General features: G+C 38.5%; 1 long non-coding RNA gene across 2 annotated transcripts; it reads left to right on the top strand.

Annotated features, from left to right (window-relative positions):
* The first annotated feature begins 4,095 nt into the window (after positions 1 to 4,095).
* LOC146525278 (uncharacterized) lies at positions 4,096 to 17,077 on the top strand. 2 transcript variants are annotated; one of them, XR_014874495.1, is made up of 3 exons: positions 4,096 to 13,192; positions 13,242 to 13,805; positions 14,109 to 17,077. It is a non-coding gene; the product is annotated as an uncharacterized LOC146525278 (long non-coding RNA). The 2 variants fall into 2 exon arrangements; XR_014874492.1 differs by having other exon boundaries at positions 4,096 to 13,805.
* The last annotated feature ends 7,987 nt before the right edge of the window (positions 17,078 to 25,064 follow it).

The following is a 25,064-nucleotide window of genomic DNA, read 5'->3' on the forward strand; positions in this document are numbered from 1 at the left end:
GATAAATAGGATTGCACATTTGAGTGATTATATTGCACAGTGATTATTGCACAGTCGAATATAAGAAAAAAACAAATATTGCACAGTGTAAAAAAGCACTACAGCTCAGTTGTTCCCGCCTTCCCTTGTCCCCCTGTTTCCCCTCCCCCTCCCCTCCAGTGAGGAGTTAAACAGTCTGATGGTGCGTGGGACAAAGGAGTACAAATTACAAAGACCACACTGCACTTTATGGTAAATGGAGCACATTGTGGAAAAGCAGCTCTGCAGCCTAAATCCCTACATTGTTTGCAAGTCTACCAGTAAATGTATATTACTTTCTTGTCATAAATTAATTAAATAGATTTTTAGTCTTAATATAGTAGAATACCATAACTATAACTTTTAGTGCACTAATCAGATGCTTTGGGTTATCCTGCTTCATTAGCCCTTTGCTCTGCTCTTTGCACTCTGCACTTTGACTTAGTTTATCAGAAAATATGCATAATTATAATGCATATGTTCTGCCCAAATGTCTAATTGAGTCATGGTATTAACCATGACTCAATTAGACATTTGGGCTGTGAAAATGGGGGAATCTAGTGATGAGCTGGCTGTCTGAAAACAGCCCAGTGGGTAACGACCGATACTAACAGCTGACAGTAAATATGGCCAAAAGTACGCCAGTCTAACAGGTAAGGCAGAGAAACACCTTACCTGGCGGACGATATAGGTTCAGAGAATAAAACAAACTTGTCCAACTATACTAAGCAATAAGTATATAGAGTGCTGTCATCCTGCACAGCACTCTTTCCTTCACAGAACATATAAATAATATCGGTCGGTCTTCATATTTTCATCTTTGTAATATTTACCGCCTTTGTCCTTCACTCCAAACAGTACTCGTCAATGCTCTTGTCACATCTCATTAAATTACTCTAATTCTCTTCTCTGTCACCTACCTCATAAATCTCTCTATAAACTGAAGTTGGATCAAAATACAGCTGCTCGTATTGTATCCAGAATTAGTAGAGAACATATAACACCTGTTCTTGAACAGCTCCATTGGCTTCCAGTTCACTTTCATGTCAATTTCAAGATCCTGCTTCTTCCTTTCAAGGCGCTTCATAACTTTCCTCCTCCATATTTATCTGATCTTCTACCTACGTACTCCCCCACTCATACACTCCACTTTTCTTCAACTTCCCTTCTGTCTGTCCTACCTGTTTGCCTGACTATCATGGGACTCGGAACCTTTGGCTGTTCTGCACGACTTTGGAACGCACTCCCACCAGATCTCCAGACTACAAACTCTCCCTCTGCCTTTAAATCTTAAAACCTACTCAGTATTGCATACCCTTCATCATGACTCCATCTATTTTTACCTTGTTTAGCTTTTATACTTGTTTTTATACGAGCTTTTATACTTTCATACTTATTTTTCATATTTGTTTACCTCATGTTTTTATTTTGTTGTATGAATGTAAGATGGACTTACATTACAAACAAAATATATTTTTAGAATTAGTTGTAATCACATGTAGCCATTGTAATGCTAGTACACACTTGTGTTGTGCCAGTATTACCCAATCATCCATCCTGGATAGGTTGCCAATCTGACACTGTCAATACTACAGTATATGGATACTACATGTGGTACCACGAGTCTTTCAATATTCAACTGTTACTATAAATCAAGGCTGGCTAAAAGACTTGCAATAGTTTCCAGTCATTTAAAACATTTCTGTAAAAAATGTTGATTTACTCATGTACCATGCTTTTTTAAAAATTATTAATTCAAACCATTATCAGCAATTTCTATAAAAGCTGTGCTGTGCAGTTTTAGTGATTTTCATAGTTTTAACCTAGCATACATGATGGTCCCTTCCATAATTATTAAAGTCCTTTCACATAGGAAGTGGCATCATTTTGACCGCTAGGTAGAGCGAATAGCCCAACGTTTATATTGAACTGTGCTTGTATGAGATCTTTTTTTGCTCCGCTCATGGGCTTGCACTATTCATGCCAGTGTGACTATCTTTATGTACAAATCTTTTATAGAAAAATATTTTTGTAGTCGAAAAACTGTTGATTCAGTTATCCCTTGGTGTCAATGCAGCTCACTCCTTTTAGATGTGAGCTGCTTCTAAAAGGAGTAGCTGTCCTGCAATAGAGAACTGTTCTCTATTGCAGGACAGTTCTCTATTACTGTCCTGCAATAGAGAACAGAAAATTAAATTATTGTATTATCAGAAAACGTCAGTGCTCCCATTCTGTCTCCATCTTTCTCCACTCTGTCTCCCTTGCCTGTCTCACTCATCTCTAACACTGCTTTACTTAAGCACTGGGCAGTATAGTGAAACAGAGAAACTGTACAATTGAAAAATACAAAGCGAATTCAGTTTCAGCACATGGAACCACTGAGGTGCCAGTTTGCTCCTCTAGACTACATTTTTACTTCTGACTGTCACAAACATTTGAACCCCTATACAATTAAAAGCTTAACAATTACTCTTGTTAATGGTTCATTAAATATACATTGGAATCATCATGTATCGTACTGAGCAATAAAATGCATTATTATATTATACATCTTATGATTATAGCATATGTTTGTATTTAGGCTATATTGCAAAAGTAACCCATCCATATCCATATCCATATTAAGTCAGGTGTTTGAATCACTTCCATGGTCAAATGTGTATGAAATCCAGCACGTAGGCATGCAGACTGCTTCTAACGTTTGTGAAAGAATGGGTCACTCTCAGGAGCTCAGTGAATTCTGGAGTAGTGTTGTGATAGGCACTACTCCAGATTGCCACCTGTGCAAAGTCCAGTCTTGAAATTTCCTGTTATAGTATTATAAGAAAGTGAAAGCAATTGGGATCAAGTAGCTACAACATGGTAGGCCATGTAAAATCACAGAGAAAGGACAGCATATGCTCAAGTGTGAAGTGCAAAGAGGTCACTAACTTTCTGCAGAGTCAATCATTACAGACCTTCAAACTTCATGTGGCCTTTAGATAAGCTCAAGAACATGCGAGCCATGAGAGCTTCATGGGTTTGGAGGAGTGCCTCTGGTTTGGCAGACTAGGGAGGTTGTCCCAGTCTTCAAAAAAGGAAAGCTGGAGGGTATGCTCAAAATATAACGGGATCACATTCATCTTCTTGGGAAGGTCTATCCCAGTGGTTTCCAAACTTTTTTCGCTAGGCCCCCCTTTGTTTCACAAGACAAATGTTCGCGCCCCCCACCCCAAAAAAACAACAAAAAAAACCCACGTCCACCAACCACACACACCCATATTTTGTTTTCAAACTCCAGTGCGGTTTATTTCACACCTCAAACATTTAGTAAACAATTGATCAAATACAAGTAATCTGCAATAAATTACAGGTAATAATAAAATACACTACTAACTCTTTTACGCTACGTCCACACCTACACGGGTATTTTGAAAATGCAGCTGTTTCTATGCGTTTGGGCCTTTTGTCCACACGTAAACAGCGTTTCGAATCACCGAAAACTGCGTTTTTGTGTGGACGACGAATACAGAGTTCGTCACGCAACGTCAAAGGTATGTGCCTTTTTTCACGTCACGCTGTGCGCCACATTATTGTTTACATGAGATGAATTGCAGAATGGCAGATAGAGACAAAATACTGTTAATCTTACTATCTTCAGGTTTTACATATAGACACGCACTTACTGTCCCTCTATTTAGAAAGGCAGAGGCATCACGGTGTGATTATTTTATGTGTAGTTGTTTTTTTCCTGTAATAATATTCAACATTGCTATCAATACATATTTCAAAAAATGTCTCTCTGTGCAAAATGGGTTTAAAAACATAAACAACTGTGGGATACTGATTTGGAGAGCCCAGCGCTGCTCCCGACAAAGGGAAAACCAATTCTGCAGTGGAGACCAAAGGGAAGATATGCTTCACCATATCTTCTAGTATTTGGCTTGGAATGAAGTTGGTTTGGGAACATATTCGGTGATGCTTCATCTCCTGCTTTGCGTTTGTGTGGGCCTGTCCATTATGCTAGCAGTGTCCAAGCATTCTTTTTTTTTTCCTTCTCATACCACGCCCCCCCCCCCCCCCCCCCCCCCCCTGCAATGGCTCTACGCCCACCCTAGGGGGCGGGCCCCACACTTTGGGAAGCTCTGGTCTATGCCATGGTGCTCGAAACAAAGACTGTCCATTAGTCTAATTTCAGATAAGCTTTTTGTCTTGAGAATATTTGAGGTTGTTGAGTGGTTTGCTCAACCACTCTATATGTGTCTTGCAGACTTGGAGAAGGCATTTGACCATGTCCGTTTGAGTATCCTGTGGGGGGTACTTTGGGAGTGTGAGATGTCTGGCCCATTGTACAACCATGGTGAGAGCTTGGTCCACTTGGCAATAAGTTGGACTCATTAGTGGTAGTGGTTGGACTCTGTCAGGCTTTCATTTATTACTGTTACTTCGTTCTCTCTGTGGAACCAGTGGCGGAAGACTTCCACCTTGGTGGCCTCACAGTCTAATCTATGGTTTTTGCAAATTATGTGGTTTTATGCTTAATGAGGTGGTGGGCTCCAGCTTGCACTGCAGCAATTTGCTGCTCCGTGTGGAGTGGTGTGAATGAGAATTAGCACCTCCAAGTTTGAGGTGATGGTCCTCAGCGGAAAAGGATGCAGTGCCCATTCCAGGTCAGGAACAATTTGCTTCCCCAAGTAAAGAAGTTGAACTATCTTCAGGTCTTGTCCTTGAACCTTGAGAGAGAGGAGCAGGAAATTGACAAATGGACTGGACATGGCTGCAGTGATGTGAATGCCATACTGGATTGTCTATGTCACTATCATCACCTGTGGTCACAACCTATGGGTAGTAACTGAAAGAATGAAATCATAGATACAAGTGCCAAAAATAAACTTTCTCAAAACTGGCATCTCTCTTAGATAGGGTGAGGAGTTCAGTAATTTGACAAGGGCCTAGCGTAGAGATGCTTCTCTTCCATGTTCAAAGGAACCAATTGCCATGGTTTAAGCATCTGACAAGAATTCCTCCTGTCAGGAGGAATGCCCAGAACATCTCATCGTGGGTGAGGTGTTCTGGGCATGTCATACGAGGAGGAGGCCTCAGGTCAGACTCAGGAGATGCTGGAGAGATTAAATCTTTGGGCTTGCCTTGGAACACCTCAGTATTTTCCCAGATAAGCTCCAGGAAGTGGCTGGGGAAAGGGAGCTCTAGGCTTCTCTGCTTAAACTGCTGCCCCATCCAAAGTTCTAGTGATTTTTCCCTGTTTCTAGTGCTTATTCTTTAGAAAACTTCAGTAATAACACATTTTCTGAACAGTATCATTCAGCTGTTGGATATGTTTGAATCAAGTACCTTTCTGCATACTAGACTTGACAATATTAACTGCTGTTTGTGCCCTCATTCCTAGTACATCATGTCAGCAGCATCATATGCTTTAAAACTTTAGAGAATGTTCTCGTCTGCCAAGTAAATATGTCAGAACAGGAGCATAATACATATCCATTTTTTTCCTTTACCCTACAGAGTGTTAACAAGCGTATTAATGAAATGAATACCTGTGGGTTTGTGGTACTTCATTTGATACCTTGTGTAATGGGAAGGATGAAATATCGTGGACAATTAAATCGTGTCTGTAAGCTTCCTGTAATACCCACTAATGAACTGTGGTTGTCAAAACCCACAATCACTCTCTGGTGGGAGAGAAGTGCCCACTGGTGACTAACCTCTCAGTTATAGCACTGGTATGCTGCACTGCTTAATAACTTGAAATACAATGGAAAGGAGTGGCATTTTAAGATGGCATAGGTTTTGATTCATTGAAGGAGTATATTTGATTTAAATTTGTCCAGTTCTATTAGCAGGTATGGTGGGTTGCCAGGGTAAACTGGTTTCTTTTTTACTCTGGATAATTTCATGCTAAACAGGTCTTGCAATACCATCCATTCATCCAGGGCCAGTGCTTTTGATTTTTTTTTTTTTTTTTGACATTTTGACCTTCTTTACATTGATTTTATTATGATTTGTGCAGTCACCATAAAATGAAATGACTAAATGTGGATGAAAATCAACTGGTTATTTTAACACAATATCACCATCACAATGTTTAAATTTAAAGGTTACTTCTATGCCAGTACTAAATATTGATAGTTCAGAAGGAGTAAGACAATAAATAAGTGAACTAGTGGTTTGAAGCTTTTTCTGCCTTTATTTCTTTTTTTAACCAGAAAGGTGGAATATACCCACACTTTTAAAACATACAAACATATCAGAATTAATAATAAACCCTTATTAAGATTAACATGTCACGTAAGACTTCAATATAGGCTTGTGAGGGGTAGATCAGAAAGTTCTGTGGCTTCGTCTATGAATCAAATCTTGGTGACTAGCTGACTTACATGTGTCTGCCATTTCCTTGCCTCCTTTTGCACCGATACTCCACTTTCATTAGTTTTTCTAGTTTTAGATTGGTCCCTGGAAGTCTTGTTCAGGTCACTTTTATGTATGGATTTGTGATATGGCCTGGATCCACTCTCTCAGAGCTGAAGAAAAAGAACCTGAAGTGAGCCAAAATAAAGTCAGGTGTGTGGTGATTGACATTTGTCATTGACTGGTGTTTTCAGATAAACAGGGTAAGGTTGTACAATTTACAGTTAGGCCAATGGTGAACAAACCCAGGAATGTCCCAAATTAATGTCATCTTGACCATAATTACCTTACTTGGGCTTGTGACCCTTTCTTTGAAGACTGCTTTTTTATATCTTGGTTGCCTTCACTTACAACTCAGGTGTTATCACCACTCTTTAGCATGGAAGATCTTTTTCACACAGAATTTGAAGTTTGCTGTCTGTACAAGTTCATGGCAAGTCTGCAAATGTGATCTGCAAATGATCATCTAGTTCTCTAAGCAGTGTAATGACATGACATCAAAGAGATATAAACTAAAAAATTAGATCAGGCTTTGCATTTTAATAGGAATATGCCCACGACTTACATTCACAAACTGTATTGCAACGTTTAAACACTTGTGAACAAATGAAAACTGTCATAGATTTCATTTTGAGCAGGACATTCAAAAAAACATATGGTGACAATCTAAAATCGTAAAAGTTCCTGTTTTTTTCTGTTGTACTGTATATTTAACTTGGTTTGCAAGAAGTGGTTAAAAGGCAACCATACATAAAAAAAGCATTCCCTTCCTGATCTCCATAAGTGTTTGCAGAGGTTTGACACATGTTCTCTTTCCTATATATTTCAATGTTCAGCCATACAGGAGCGTGAATGATACAGTGCATAAATATCTGTCATCATGAGCCGTAGTGTTTGGCAGCCTTGCCTATCCATTATTACCCATGAAATTCAACGAGTGAAGAATAAAACTGAAATGAAGAGCTGATCTGTATTGTGATGGCTCATTTCCTTATTCCACATCTCCACATTAATTCTAATTATGCCCAAGCTGTCCCCACTTCCCTTCGAGGAGAGGTTTCTGTGTCAGGGTTTCTGTCAGAACTGCCTTTCCATGATAAAGTAGCAGAGCGAGCCAATATTCCTCACTGCCAGAGATAGGCTTCACACACATCTGGAGGCCTATTTATCAAGCTGTTCCGCCACTGGTAGGAGGCACAAATATACACCGTAATGTGCTCAGAGTTGCACATAAACAAGTGCTAATACATGTATATGTATATACACATGTGAAAATATAATACGTGCATAAATATATAGTATATTAGTCAAGATAACGTAGCCACATGAAGCCGATCTATGTTCTTGGAGTCAAAACAATTTAAACACGGGAGTTCATATGCAAAAAAGGATTTACTCTAAGATCTTAGTAGCTGAGCATTAATTAAGATTCAGTTCTTGAATCTTGCTGCGTGATTAAAGTGTTGTTTGTTGCAGTGTAGAAAAAATGTTCTCTGACAAAACTTTAATTATTCATGGTTCTGCACTTAAAATGTAAACATGACATGTCAACCTTTAAGGATTACTCTAGATGACCTTTTATTCAGGGCAGTAAGTTTGTCTTGTTATTGTCTGATAAAAGATGTAGTGTTATTGAGTCTGGCAAGACTACATCTTTTATATATATTACCTCAATATATCTTAGTGACATGTACATGGCCTATGCTGTTTTTCAAAAAGATTGTTTTTCCTTCCAACCCTTATTGTATGGTTGTCATTACAAATCCATTTAATTCTTCGCAAATAACAGCAAAACAAATAACAGAATGGCTCTGATTAATTATTAATCTGTAAGATTTACATTGATGGATTCTCATTTTCCAAGTAATTTTCACTTTAGCTTACAGCCAATCTGACAAGTAATACATTTTGCAATAGAAAAGAAACAGTTATTATAAACATTCTCAATTATGCATTTAGATGATTGTGGAAACTGTTGAACACGGTTTCATTTAAATCTCACAAGGATCATTGGCTCTGATTGTACAAAATATGGATAGCAGTGAAGCAAACAACTAAAGAAAACACTTTTACTATGTATGAAATATACTAGTGTTTGTGAAAAATGTAATGTAAATGGCGACATACAGATATGGTAATTATGTCACAAGTCACCATGCTTGAGAGCCGTAATACTTCTATCAGTTTTGATCACCAGACACAGTTGCGTTTAAATGCAAAAGACAAAAATTGTAACAAAAAAAGAAAAAAGGAAAAAAATTGTTTTTTTTTACATAAACAACCACTCCTAAAATACCATAAACAATAAGTTTAATGTTCTGCCCGGGAGCTGCAAAAAAAAAGTTATTTCCATCCCTCCCATCATATTTTCACTCAGTGTATTTTGCTCGCATCATCTCATAAACATTTAATTTCCGTTTCTTCAGCCTAAGCTGGCACTCAGGACAGTCCCACACAAAGTCAAATTATATGGCCCACTGCTCCACAGACAAATGCAGAGAATTAGCATCTGAATATGCATTGTGCACCAATCTCCCACACCAGCAAATTTTAATTTAAATATACACGCTTGCTAGGAGTCAGGGCTGGCTAGCTTAAATGAGACTGGAGTACCTTTTTATTATGTTATGTCTACAAATTTTTATTGCAGAGTTGCTCAAGGTTACAATAGGCCATTTATTAAACTGTAATGGATTTTCTAGTTGATCCATTCTGCAATGAAATTGCATAGTAGACACTGGCTGAACCCACTAATGGAGGATTTGTCATGAGGGTGCATGATTTTTGTGTTGGCTTAGGAACAGGAAGTCACAAATTTTGCATATTTTATGTAATTTGAAGAACATGTTTTCAGCCAGCTTTCTTGATTGGATGGCTTCTCTCAACCATCCCCCAAGGAGAATCAGATACCATGACAACCTGGTTTATTCTCATGTGTGGTCTTATCTAAAATCCTAAAAACATTTACACACACACACACACACACACACACACACACACACACACACTTTGGGTAACTAAGCTGCTTCGTAGATATTTGTTTAAAAAACTCATTTTTTTTTCTGTCATTGTCAAACATCAAAGATGTTTATATCCATCTATTTTGGGTAGAGCAACCACATCCTCTTTTTTTCTCTATTGAAAATTTCATCCATCACCCTCTTACTGATTTTTTTTCCCCCCTTATACTCTTTTTAAAAATGTTCCAAGTCTTCCAGAAAGCATTAGACAGGGGATGGACAAGATTTAATGGTAGGTGAGTCTGAAAGACAGGATGCTCCGAACTGAATTGAATGTAACCACAAACACCTTGTTTTCAACCTCGCATGCATGTGGGTTAAAAGACCGGCATTGACCCTAAAAAGAATCATTAATATTTTATTATTAATCCTGTTTCATCAGAATCCCAAGTATTCAAGAACTACCAAAGGCAAGACGATTGTGCTATTTGTTTAAAAATGCTGAAAAATGCAAAATAACAAAATCTTTCTCTTATCACATGCATGGGCAGAAATGTATAGTCCAACAGACGTACAGTCCAACTGAAACAACAGCAAAGTTATGAAATTAAGTTGAAGTTAAAAGAAATCCACACAGGAATTAGCTATAATATATCCATTTTGGCTATTTAAACCATAAGGAACAGTAAGAAAAACAGAAAAAGTTAAGGGGACTGTGATTTCTAGAAATAGATGATATCTACAGTCATTCAAAATGAGTTTTTATTTCTTAATTTTTAGCCATTTCATGTTTGTGCAGTTTTTGAGGAGGTTTTGTTTCATACATTTTTAATTTGTGTTTTTTCTGAACATTTTGAGGCTTCAACTGTCTTCATCTTTGTTGAGCACGGTTACCATGGTTACAGGTGTTATTCTCATCTGTTGGAAGGTGGAAAAAGCTCTGTTTGCTCGAACACACACATACACACAAACACACAGTGTCAACACTCTGATCTGCAGTGATACAACAGACTAACTCTCGTCAGTGAAATCCAGCTACTATTTTGAAACACTTTGCTCACTTTTTCAGTTTTGCTGTGTGGGACCAGGAGAGAGATGCAAAAATATTTGATAACAGAGAAAAAATCTAGAGGGGATTGTGGGATAGGTCAAGTGACTAAATCAATCTAAATAAAGTTTGGATCAAGGTGTGTTCCAAAGATGTATGCAGTTTTTTGAACATATTATTACTTATGTATAGTATAATATAATAATATGTTACTTAATTCATCCAGTATTTGATTTGTTGGTAAAAATGTAACACAGAATCATAAATATCCCTTAAAGTCCCTTAATTTCTTATTAGTAGATACAGTATTTAAAACACAAAACTATACTGTATTACTCAGGAAACAACTGATGTGTGATTGACAGCGTGTTCAGTAACCAACAGCCATGTAATTCAGCCACACAATTCATAGGGAATAAAGTATAAATAGATTCTCTCTCTCTCTTCATACCGATTTCTAATGTGGTGTCTTGAGTTTCCACTCTATTCTCATTCTGCTAGCCTCACAAGGTCACAATCACCACTATCATTAACCCAGTGAACTCTTGACCTGTGAGAGTATGTGTAATTCATTCTGCTCTCCTCAAATTATCTGGCAAATTAGCTCAGCCAAAGTTAGAATGAGGCAATTAACTCAACAGTCTGAGAACTCTAATCAGTAACTCATCTCCATGACTAATGCACATACCTCTAGTGAGGGTATATTTTTAGGTTGCTTTCTTTCCTTTTTTTAAACGTTGTGTTTTCATCAAAAATTTCATTGCCAGCTAAACACAGTACATTTTAGGCACTATAAATCATCCAGTGAGGAACATCTTAATGTTTTCACTTTTTTTAAAGGATGCATTTGGTGAGATACAATCATGCTCCTGATTCTCTTATTGCCTGCTACACCCCTTCTATTTTGGTATATATATCCGGTTTCCTGCCAGTCTCCTTGGATTAACTTTTAAGCACTGTAGTGCAACTCAAATATTCCTCTAGCAGTGCAGATATGATTCTCAGCAAAATAATGGATGCCACTGCCTCTTGGATGTTTTCAGTAAATAACAGTTCTCTGTCTTCTGGCTGGCTGACAGATTATGTGTGAATCTCCTCATTAAAATGTCTGACCTCAATCCATCAAAATACAACAATTAAAGACGAGTTTCAAAAGTATCTTTTAGTTTAAAACTCCCTAACACTTCATGAAGTGTTTTTGAGAACATTAGAGACTGGGTCTAAAATAGTCATACATGTTTTGGTTTTTTTAATTATGTAGTTGACCACAAAATTGTGATTGAAAAGCTGAAACTGATTTGTTTATTTGGGATGGCTCAGAAGTAACTTTGACTAATTAGAAACATTGTTTCTTTCATTTGGTAATCATGTGTTTCTCACTTGGTAACTTGGGAGTTACCCAGGAACCTGTCATTTTTCTTCTACGCAGCAAATTGGATAATGTTACTCTATAGGAGTAAACACTCAAGGAGTTTCCATTGGTTTTGGTTTCCATTGTTATTTTAACACTGAACAGCAGAGTTAAGCGAGCAATACTAAAATAGTGTTATACTCCTTACACCATGAATGGTAATAACAAAAACACCAAGAATAGTGACTGACTCAACACTTAAACAATAAGAATGATTCATGTGCAGTGCACCTTATTGAATCACAAAAGAGAGAACATTTATCACCAACAAAGAGGGCACTGCAGATTTCCAGAGTAGAATTTCTATACGTCTTTCCTTCAGTAAAATACAAGACGTATTTTATTTTATTTTATTTTATGTTATTTATATACCCTATATATAGATCCCATTTAACACCCATGACTAAAATATGAACTCCCAGACAAGAAATTATTCTACATCAATACATTTACATACATCTTGGGACAGGTTAAACTGATTTTATTTCTAAATAGCCAGAACAGACAATGCTCAAAGTTCCGAGTGTCAATACAGCCTTACAATGGAAAAAATGGTCAAGGCACACAATATAATATAAGAACGTTCTAGCTGGCATAGGTGAATATCCCATACATACAGTGGCTTGCAAAAGTATTTGGCCCCCTTGAACTTTTCCACATTTTGTCACATTACAGCCACAGACATGAATCAATTTTATTGGACGTGAAAAGACCAATACAAAGTGGTGTACATGTGAGAAGTGGAACAAAAATCATACATGATTCCAAACATTTTTTACAAATAAATAACTGCAAAGTGGGGTGTGCGTAATTATTCAGCCCCCTGAGTCAATACTTTGTAGAACCACCTTTTGCTGCAATTACAGCTGCCAGTCTTTTAGGGCATGTCTCTACCAGCTTTGCACATCTAGAGATTTCTTGCCCATTCTTCTTTGCAAAACAGCTCCAGCTCAGTCAGATTAGATGGACAGCGTTTGTGAACAGCAGTTTTCAGATCTTGCCAAAGATTCTCGATTTGATTTAGATCTGGACTTTGACTGGGCCATTCTAACACATGGATATGTTTTGTTTTAAACCATTCCATTGTTGCCCTGGCTTTATATTTAGGGTCGTTGTCCTGCTGGAAGGTGACCCTCCGCCCCAGTCTCAAGTCTTTTGCAGACTCCAAGAGGTTTTCTTCCAAGATTGCCCTGTATTTGGCTCCATCCATCTTCCCATCAACTCTGACCAGCTTCCCTGTCCCTGCTGAAGAGAAGCACCCCCAGAGCATGATGCTGCCACCACCATATTTGACAGTCGGGATGGTGTGTTCAGAGTGATGTGCAGTGTTAGTTTTCCACCACACATAGCGTTTTGCATTTTGGCCAAAAAGTTCCATTTTGGTCTCATCTGACGAGAGCACCTTCTTCCACATGTTTGCTGTGTCCCCCACATGGCTTGTGGCAAACTGCAAACGGGACTTCTTATGGTTTTCTGTTAACAATGGCTTTCTTCTTGCCACTCTTCCATAAAGGGCAACTTTGTGCAGTGCACGACTAATAGTTGTCCTATGGACAGATTCCCCCACCTGAGCTGTAGATCTCTGCAGCTCGTCCAGAGTCACCATGGGCCTCTTGGCTGCATTTCTGATCAGCGCTCTCCTTGTTCGGCCTGTGAGTTTAGGTGGACAGCCTTGTCTTGGTAGGTTTACAGTTGTGCCATACTCCTTCCATTTCTGAATGATCGCATGAACAGTGCTCCGTGGGATGTTCAAGGCTTGGGAAATATTTTTGTAGCCTAAGTGTGCTGCCACTGCTGGGGTGCAGTAGCTCCACCACCCCACTAGGGGGAGGAAGCGGGTTTGTGTACTCAAATCTTCTCTAGTAAATATAGGAAAAGTTCACGGAGTCTGGCTAAGGTGCTACCAGCACACAAAATATTAGCTCTGAAGTTGGCTGTACTGGAGCATGAGAAATATATGCTTGTAAGTACGATTGTATTCTGTGTTCATGTTAAGCATGTGATGTAAAATGGGTTGTTGACGCTCATATTTGAAGCCGGCGGGTTAGCTGCACTGCCGATGCCAATTGTGTTAGCATGTCAATAGGAAATTCCATTATGTGTTAGCATCAAGCTAGCGGGATTTGGAGTTAACATGTTTTCATTTATTTTTCTTGGTTATACCAGCTATAATTCAAGTTGTTAAGTCTTCAGTCTGTACTTTGTAATGTGAGAAATATATTATGTTCCAAATGTATGTTTTAATATGCTTTTCTTATGTTTGTAGTTTTACAGTGCCTTCATTAGGGAGACAAATAAACCCTGCAATGAGAACTGGAAGCCTTTGCCTCTCCTTTTGAAGAACTGTTTATCTATCTGCCAAACTGGGCATCAACGTACAGGGAGGGCAGAATACTAAGCCTGCTTTAAATTTCTCAATAACTTTATCCCTGACCTGTCTGGTGTGTTCTTTGGACTTCATGGTGTTGTTGCTCCCAATATTCTCTTAGACAAGCTCTGAGGCCGTCACAGAGCAGCTGTATTTGTACTGACAGTAGATTACATACAGGTGCACTCTATTTAGTTATTAGCACTCAGGCAATGTCTATGGGCAACAGACTGCACTCAGACCAAAGGGGGCTGAATAATTACGCACACCCCACTTTGCAGTTATTTATTTGTAAAAAATGTTTGGAATCATGTATGATTTTTCGTTTCACTTCTCAAGTGTACACCACTTGACAGACAGTGATTGCTGCCCACGGGAACGCACGCAGCTGCTTAAAGCTGTAGCGCCCAGATTACTTACATCTACTTCCGTGCAATTGATATCAGGTGCCGTAAGATGAACACAGCTTCAACCATCTGTTTGTTCAAAAATAGTACCGCGACCGCACCGCACTTTTTTGTTAGTAACGGTAACGGCGTTGTAACGATAGGAATAGTAATTAGTTAGATTACTCGTTACTGAAAAAAGTAACGATACTCGTTACTGAAAAACCATTAGTAATGCCGTTAGTAATGCCGTTACTTTTAACGCCGTTACTTGTAACGCCGTTAGTCCCATCACTGGTGCAAATTATCCCCAGTGACTTGTGCAGCTGTCTTATGTACTGGTTTATCAGCAAAAGGTGCATCTCTTCCTGTGCACTTAACAATTTTAAAATCATGCTTCAAGACTGCATTGATGTAATTACTTTTTAATATCTTGACTGTGAAAGACAGCCACCAAATGAGTATTCATCAGAGCAGAATTAATCTTTGGAAACAAGTTTCTTAGGACAACATAGATCATGCTATTCTTATGAATACTATGCTTAGATCCAAAGACATTCTGGTCACATATCTGCTGAAATTTCTTACCAGGGTCAAAGGCATGTGACGATTTTTGATTTCAAACCAAATTTCTAACAAAGTTGAAAGTGGATTCATGAACTAAACATTTGCGCATCTTGTTTAATTTTAATCAACACGGTGATAAGATTAGTGCTGAGATCCTTCATTCTGGTCTTTTATGGCAGAGACCTACATCGATATCGTGCATGGTGGTCCACAAATATATATATATGATGCCAAACAAATTTATTAGATGAAGTGTTTGCCACAGCTTTACTAAATTAATAGTGTTGGCAATTACCAAAATCATTTTTCATGATGATCATGTTTCTGTGTGCAAGCTCTTTAATTACAATGATGTTATTATTAGTAGTAGTAGTAGTAGTATTACTACTATTATTGGTATCTATAAATCTTTAAATTTTCCGTTTTACAAAAAAGCTGAATAAATTGAAAAACACATTATTAGTAGCATTATTTAACTAAAATGCCAAATACAGTTAGTTACTTGCAATCCTGACGAGAAAAATGTGTTTTAGTTTTGAATGCTGTGCTTGATTAATTGATTAATTCCCTTTGTGCTGACTCAAATGTTTGTATAAAATTTGAAATTCCTCAGACATGTTCAAAATGGTAAAACCTCACTTAAAAGCCAAGACACGGGGTTAAGAGTTAAATTCTTGAACTCTGACACCTGAGGAGCATTATGAAGTTTGATGCATTACACCTACAGTGAAGATTCCTTACATCAGTGGTTCCCAAACTTTTTTTGCTGGGCCCCCCTTGTTTTACAAGAAAAATGTTCGCGCCCCCCCTCGCGCGTGCACACGCACGCACATCCTCCAACCACACAGATCCATATTTTGCTCCATTGCGGTTTATTTTACACCTCAAACATTTAGTAAACAATTAAGCAAATACAAGAAATCTGCAATAAATTACAGGTAGTAAGAAAATAAACTACTAACTCTTTTACGCTATGTCCACACCTACACGGGTATTTTTGAACACGCAGCTGTTTCGTCCACGTAAACGGCGTTTCGAATCACCGAGAACGGAGATTTTTTAAAACTCCTTTTTTGTGGTTACGTGTGGACGAGGAATACAGAGTTGCAACGTCAAAGGTATGTGCCTTTTTTCATGTCACGCTGTGTGCACGTTATTGTTTACATGAGATGAATTGCAGAATGGCAGATAGAGACGAAATACTGTTAATCTGACTAACTGCAGGTTTTACACACTTACATATACACACAGTTACTGTCCCTCCATTTAGAAAGGCAGAGGCGTCACGGTGTAATTATTTTACATGTAGTTGTTTTTTTTTCCTGTGTAATAATATTCAACATTGCTATCAATACATTTTTCAAAAAATCCCTCTGCAAAATGGGTTCAAAAACATAAACAACTGTTGGATGCTGTTTGTCCGTGATTTGAACCGAGAGAACAAATTGTGGCAGGAACGACCTGATGTTATTTGTATCCCGCTGTAACTTTACTGTATAAAGAGCTAACATTTCCAAAATGTCAGGAGTAGTTAGTCATTACAACAAGTGTTTGTGAAATACAAATCAAGAATGTGGGATACTGTTTGTCCGTGATTTAAACAGCCCAGCGCTGCTCCCAACGAAGGGAAAACCAATTCTGCAGGGAGACCTACCTTGGCACTTGTGCAGGTGAAACCAAAGGGAAGATATGCTTCACCATATTTTCTAGTCTTTGGCTTAGAATGAAGTTGGTTTGGAAACATATTCAGCTATGCTTCATCTCCTGCTTTGCGTTTGCGTGGGCGCCCGTGCTAGCAGTGTCCAAGCGTTGTTGTTTTGTTTTTTTTTTTCCCTTTTCATGCCGCGCCCCCCCTGCAATGGCTCTGCGCCCCCCCTAGGGGGCGGGCCCCACACTTTGGGAACGTCTGCCTTACATGGTGGTGATTCCTTTATGATATGGGACCTGGGAGACCACAGCTCCCAGTTCACAAAATTCACCAAAACTCACACAGAGTTCACTTTTTACCAGGGATTTTAAATAGGAGAGCATGTATGCATGCCCCAGTGTTGTCAGGCATGCAAACAAGCATGTGCCATACAAACCAGTACCATTTTTAATTGCTGCAATGATTTTTTGTTAAAATGGACTAGCCTGCTACATCATATATTCACTCTGATTTTCTGGTGTTTTGGATTCAGCCTTCTGTAATTTAGATTGCCACTTGACAGCTTAATGTCAAAATAATTATATAAAGGTTGTGGCTACTTACTTTGTGAACCCTGTGGGCGATTGTGGCTCAAGAGTTGGGAGTTCGCCTTGTAATCGGAAGGTTGCCGGTTCGAGCCCCGGCTTGGACAGTCTCGGTCGTTGTGTCCTTGGGCAAGACACTTCACCCGTTGCCTACTGGTGGTGGTCAGAGGGCCCGGTGGCGCCAGTGTCCGGCAGCCTCGCCTCTGTCAGTGCGCCCCAGGGTGGCTGTGGCTACAATGTAGCTTGCCATCACCAGTGTGTGAATGTGTGTGTGAATGGGTGGATGACTGGATATGTAAAGCGCTTTGGGGTCCTTAGGGACTAGTAAAGTGCTATATAAATACAGGCCATTTACCATTTACCCTGACTATACCATTCATAGCTTCTTGAAGGGTGATCTTCACATTTCTGCAGAGTGGATAAAGGAATCCAATCTCAGCGTTTCTGTGAGGTTATTGTTTTCTTTAATGAATTTGGCCTTGAGAAAGTCTGTTCACTTCTTAATAGGTTCTCCAAAGAAAAGCTGGAAATCCTGCAGCACCTAAACACAACATAAAACAGAATACTTTAACGCTATCCTTGGTTCACCAAATCATAAACATGACAAGACCAGAAATAAACAATAAAGCAGTACATGAAACTATGTGAAGACAATTATTGTTGCACCATGCTTTCTGCATATATACATAAAAACTTACAGTTTATTGAGCATGAAACATTCAGTGGTAGCAGGCCTTCAAAGTGGCTTACTTTACTTTGTGTCGAGGAATCTTGGGAATACTAAGCACTTTATAGAACAGGTTCAATAATTAATGTCTCATTTTAATATAGATTTGCCCCTTGACAGTTGTGCATCCCATCAGGTCGATCCCCCTCCATCCACTCTTTCAGACTCTGGCCCTCTGAGGGTCCTCTGAGGGCGCGGCATGAGGAACTTATTTTGCTGCCAGTTCTGAGCTACATGAGCTTGCATGTTGCTTTTTTTCCAAAACAATTAAAAAAATAGATGTTTCTAAACTGACCCGAAATACTCAAAAACTTAAATATTTTAAAATTTTATACAACTGTAAAGGAGCTACAATTTTTGTTTAGATTGTTCTGGTTTAAATTTGTCATACTGGGCTAACAGATGAGGTAGCCTTTTTCTTCCATCTATTTTCTTTACCACCTTCTTGATAATCCACATAAACATGTTTCCTTATTTATGTTTTGGCCAGTGTACATGTTTCCTTTGATAAATTGCAATGGTTGCACAAGCTGTGGCAAGTGACTGAAAAAATAAGACTGTGGATAGAAGTCGCATCAATGAGCTTTCAGTGAAGGGGGTTTGGGTGAGGTGTCCAACTGGGAGGAGACCCAGGACACGCTAGAGAGATTGCATATCTTGGCTTGTTTGGGAATACTGTTTGGTATCCCTGCCCCCACCCTCCCATAAGAGCTTGAGGATGTAGCCAGGGAGAAGGAGATCTGGGCATCTCTGCTTAGATTCATTTCCCTTGTGACACCTATCAGGATAGCCAGCAGAAAATAAGTATATGAATAGTGTTTTTGTTAGGGAACAGTTTAGGACAAATACCATTCGATTTTCACTAAGAAATGTTTGACTGTTTGTCAAAGATTGACTCTATACTGCTCTTAAATGACTGTGTGTGACTGTGGCTCATCTTTATGTCCCACACATAGACAAACCACCAAAGTAACTGCATTATGTTTATACTGCATTCTGTAATAAATACAGAATAAATTGCTATTTAATCTAGAAATTACAGTATTACTGTAAAAAAACATGTTAAAAATGGCTGTAAAATTTTTTTTTTAAATGTTCAATACATATCACATTCACAAGGACAGACAAGGATGTGATTTCATGATGACCTCAATCTTTGACAACTAAACTAAAAAGAATAAAAAGAGAATCTGATGAATGAACTTATAAAAGCAAAACCCAAATGCATTCTGGCTCTGGTCACTGCTGGCATGCAGAATCAAAAATGCAACCTGTAATGGAAATTGTATTTATAGGTGCACAGCAACATAGGATGGGAATTGTAAAATATATATTACATAGGGAATAAAGTTTAAAAAAATTAAAAAAACAAAAAAACAAAAAAACATTATTATTAACTTGAAGGGTTAAGACATGATAGAACTCTGTCTATCATGTAAAATGTTATTTTTTAATTGTAATCATCTTTTTATTTCACAAATCTTGTGCAGTCTTCCATATTTCTCTTGAATTGGAAATTCAATTAAACCCTTGAGGGTATGCCACAAAACTCTTTATTCATTCTCATAGGCATTCATTCCCTTAGCTTTCAATTTCTTCCTGCCTTATTTTTCTCCTCGTATTTACTTCTTCTTTTACTCGCTTTCATTTCCAGTAGAGCTCTTTCAATGAATCATGACTCTGGTGTAGGCAGCCATTCCTCTCCATTTCTCTCAGGACCTTCCCTTTAGAACTCTTTTATTTTCTGTGTTTCATTCAGTAATGTCCAGCTTTGACTTGACTCTGACCCCACAACAGTAGCATGCTCATCTGTATTTGAGAAATAGGTTAATTTAAGGACTGTGACCTCTGTGTCTAACCCTAACCCAGCTAAAAATAATTAGTCTAGAAATCCAGTGAACCTGTTACAGCTCAGAGAAACCCTGGCATATTTTAGAGAAAGCACATAATGACAAAACATTTGATGTCAAAAAACAAAAAGAATTCAGTTTTATTATTAGCATTAGTATTAATAATCATTTTACTATTATTATTGTTATCATATATCTGGCTATTTCATTCATTCTTATGGACAAGGACCAACTGTGATAAGAAATGACTGTATAATATCAGTAGTTAAGACTCAAACAGCATTCTTCCAAGTGAAATGCAGGGTTCTTTTCGGACCCATTGTTCTAACTTTGTGTTTGTATATATATCCTTAAATGTGACTGTGTAATTTATTCTTGTGCTGTTCTGCTTCTACCTGAAAGTGCTGTGATCAAGTGTTTCTTGATCTCTATTTTTTATACACAATGTCGTTTGCTGGCAATTAGACTGGAGACCAATGGTGCTTACTTTTAATTGGAAACTGCCAATGCTGGTGTCAACATGCCAGTTCAGTGCTGTGCTGTAGCTACAAGAGCGCTTGCTGCAAAATTATTGTAGTAACAACAGACATCTATGTTGTATTGTTATGAAAAAATCTTCTAAAGAAGCAGTCTGGGACCCTTTTGTTGGCATATTTTCTCCGGCTGCTGAGGAATAGTTTAAATGTCCATGTTTTCTTTTATGTACATTTTGTTGAAAGAGATAAGTTAGTTGTTGATAATGTTACAGATTGTTTTGGGGTTTTTTGTCATGCTTTTTTATGATGATAAATAGTTGATAAATAATGAAATTATATTTAGATTCCAAATTGAACATAGCACTGATTATCCTTGGGAGAGGACAACGAAGGGATTTGTTTTTTATATAAAACATCGAATCCGGGGCTAGTTTGTTTTCTTGAGTAAGCTAAGTAGGCATTTTAGACTTTTTTGCCAAATTTATGACATGGTATTATAAAGATAGATTTGGAGAATTTCCCACAAACCCTAAGTTATAGAACCTAAACAAACGCAGGCGAGTGGATTTGATGCTCACTGTTAACCTTGGTTGATGTGTGAGTCCCATTACATGCAATAATAAAGCAACTGAAACAGCTTTTAGTTGAGAAGCTGAGAGAAATTGATTTGTTTATGGGTCTATCCACTGCAGTGGGGGGAGGGAAAGCTAATGTAGAGCTGTGGAGATTCTGTGCTGCCTGTTATGGCTGCTCCCACAGACTCTTCCATTAGGCTGGGGATCTAGGTTAAAGACATATATCTGGCAAGATTTAGAAATGGAGGCAATCCACCTTAGCACGAGAACTTAGACAATCTACTCCGTACACTGCCCGCAAGCATATTTGACCTCAGAGTGCAGGTCATTTGACTTATGTGATTGCTGCTTACAGTTAAGTGTACTATGCCCTGGCCCTCTGCAAAAATGTCAGTTAAATGGTATACATCCAATTATTCCCAAGCACAAACACCAACACTTCCTTAACTAAAGCTGCCTCTGTGAACAATTCCATGTGAAGTAATGAGCAAGTCTAGAAACCTTGTGAGAGGATAGCGTGTAATGGTTTCCAAAAGCCCTAATTAAGCCACACGGTGCTTAAAAACCATTAACCTGACTATGATGCTTTTGTGTGAGAGAGTGTTTAGTGAGCTAACACAAATGGAAGCTTATTCAGTCCTGGAACATGAGGAAAAGTGTGAGTGCAGGACTGTTGGACTGGGTAGAAAATGGTACTTGGGTTTGGGACATGGCAATCGTGACTAGTGTGACGTATGCTTAGAGCTAAAATGCCAGTTTCTGTCACAGAAAAACCCCTTTACTCTCACTAGGAAAGTCTTAATGAGTGCAGGCATGCTACCACTTTACACTGACCAAAGGATATTTGTACTGTTTAGGCTGGATAATTAGAATGCAAATTTGAAGAACAATTTAACAAAGTGTGTGCAGTTTTGCAACTTTGAAGGTTTTCAGCTGTGATACACCAATATCGTTCTAGCCCCCTGACCTTTCTCTTTGCCAACTGTTTGCAAATGTTACTGCCATCTTTACCTCCAGGAATGAGGGGGCGGTGTGGCAGCAATTTTTCACACCAGTCTATTAATTAATGAAAGACCAAGACAGACTTTTAATTCATTTGAAAGCCTGATGCTTAGCATTGTCCACCCCAGCTGTGAAACTCAGAAACCAGTCTTACTTGTTATCATCTATCGTCCACCTGGGCCTTACACAGAGTTTCTGTCTGATTTCTCAGACTTATATCTAATTTAGTTCTGAGCTCAGATAAAATAATTATTGTGGGTGATTTTAACATCCATGTTGATGCTAAAAATGACAGCCTCAACATGGCATTTAATCTGTTGTTAGACTCAATTGGTTTCTCTCAAAATGTAAAAGAACCCACCCACCACTTTAATCACACTCTAGATCTTGTTTTAACATATGGCATAGAAACTGAACATTTAACAGTGTTTCCTGAAAACCCTCTCCTGTCTGATCATTTCTTGATAACATTTACATTTACAATAATTGATTACGCAGCAGTGGAGAGTAGACTTTATCAAAGTAGATGTCTTTCTGAAAGCGCTGTAACTAAGTTTAAGAATATAATCCAGCCACTGTTATCATCGTCAATGCCCTGTACCAACACAGAGCAGAGCAGCTACCTGAACGCTACCCCAACAGAGGTCGATTATCTTGTTAATAATTTCACCTCCTCACTACGTACGACTCTGGATACTGTAGCTCCAGTGAAAACTAAGGTCTCTAATCAGAGACCTTAGTTTTTTTTTTTTTTCCAATCGATCTTTCTGAGTTAACTTCAATAATTACTTCCTCCAAACCATCAACGTGTCTTTTAGACCCCATTCCTACAAAACTGCTCAAAGAAGTCCTGCCATTGATTAATTCTTTGATCTTATATATGATCAACCTATCTCTAATAATCGGCTATGTACCACAGGCCTTCAAGGTGGCTGCAGTTAAACCTTTACTCAAAAGCCATCTCTAGACCCAGCAGTCTTAGCTAATTATAGGCCAATCTCCAACCTTCCTTTCATATCAAAAATCCTTGAAAGAGTAGTTGTCAAACAGCTAACAGATCATCTGCAGAGGAATGGTTTATTTGAAGAGTTTCAGTCAGGTTTCAGAGTTCATCACAGCACAGAAACAGCTTTAGTGAAGGTTACAAATGATCTTCTTATGGCCTCTGACAGTGGACTCATCTCTGTGCTTGTCCTTCTTGACCTTAGTGCAGCATTCGATACTGTTGACCATAATATCCTATTAGAGCGATTAGAACATGCTGTAGGTATTACAGGTATTGCACTGCAGTGGTTTGTATCATATCTATCTAATAGACTCCAATTTGTGCATGTAAATGGAGAGTCCTCTTCACACACTGAGGTTAATTATGGAGTTCCACAGGGTTCAGTGCTAGGACCAATTCTGTTTACATTATACATGCTTCCCCTAGGCAGCATCATTAGAAGACATAGCATACATTTTCACTGCTATGCAGATGACACCCAGCTCTATCTGTCCATGAAGCCAGATAACACACACCAATTAGTTAAACTGCAGGAATGTCTTAAAGACATAAAGACTCGGATGGCCACTAACTTTCTGCTTCTTAACTCAGATAAAACTGAGGTCATTGTACTCGGCGCTGAAAAGCTTAGAAATATGGTATCTAACCAGATTCTTACTCTGGATGGCATTACCTTGGCCTCCAGTAACACTGTGAGGAACCTTGGAGTCATTTTTGACCAGGATATGTCCTTCAACGCACATATTAAACAAATATGTAAGACTGCGTTCTTCCATTTGCGCAACATCTCTAAAATTAGAAATATCCTGTCTCAGAGTGACGCTGAAAAACTAGTTCATGCATTTATTACTTCCAGGCTGGACTACTGCAATTCATTATTATCAGGATGTCCAAAAAACTCACTGAAAAGCCTTCAGTTAATCCAAAATGCTGCAGCAAGAGTACTGACAGGGACTAGAAAGAGAGAGCATATTTCTCCTGTTTTGGCTTCCCTTCATTGGCTTCCTGTTAAATCCAGAATTGAATTCAAAATCCTGCTCCTCACATACAAGGTCTTAAATAATCAGGCCCCATCTTATTTAATGACCTTGTAGTACCATATCACCCTATTAGAGCACTTCGCTCCCGCTCTGCAGGCCTACTTGTTGTTCCTAGAGTATTTAAAAGTAGAATGGGAGGGAGAGCCTTCAGTTTTCAGGCCCCTCTTCTGTGGAACCAGCTTCCAGTTTGGATTCGGGAGACAGACACTATCTCTACTTTTAAGATTAGGCTTAAAACTTTCCTTTTTGCTAAAGCATATAGTTAGGGCTGGACCAGGTGACCCTGAATCCTCCCTTAGTTATGCTGCAATAGTTGTAGGCTGCCGGGGGATTCCCATGATGCATTGAGTTTTTCCTTTCCAGTCACCTTTCTCACTCACTATGTGTTAACAGACCTCTCTGTATTGAATCGTATCTGTTATTAATCTCTGTCTCTCTTCCACAGCATGTCTTTTATCCTGTCTTCCTTCTCTCACCCCAACCGGTCGCAGCAGATGGCCGCCCCTCCCTGAGCCTGGTTCTGCCGGAGGTTTCTTTCTGTTAAAAGGGAGTTTTTCCTGCCCACTGTCGCCAAAGTGCTTGCTCATAGGGGGTCATATGATTGTTGGGCTTTTCTGTGTATCTATGAAGCGCCTTGAGGCGACATTTGTTGTGATTTGGCGCTATATAAATAAAATTGAATTGAATTGAATTGAATAAAATGATTTTTATTTGTTTTTGGCCATTTGTTGCGTTATTACTGTAGTATATGATAATGCCTTGTCTTGATTTGAATCTAGGGGTCAATTTATGTATCGATAAATGAAAAAGGCCCCAGACAGGGTATTACAATGTTTTTGTCCAAAGCTGGCCATAAATGATCAATGATTACAATGATAATTTAATATTATTTAAAAAATGAGGTACCGCATAAAAAAAGAAATTGTAAGTTTGAATTCTTTATTTTAGTCCAAGTTTCCCTAAAAGCCCTTTGATGAGGATATGTCTGGGTTC

Source organism: Neolamprologus multifasciatus, chromosome 1 (genome assembly GCF_963576455.1).
Source record: "Neolamprologus multifasciatus chromosome 1, fNeoMul1.2, whole genome shotgun sequence".
NCBI lineage: Eukaryota > Metazoa > Chordata > Actinopteri > Cichliformes > Cichlidae > Neolamprologus > Neolamprologus multifasciatus.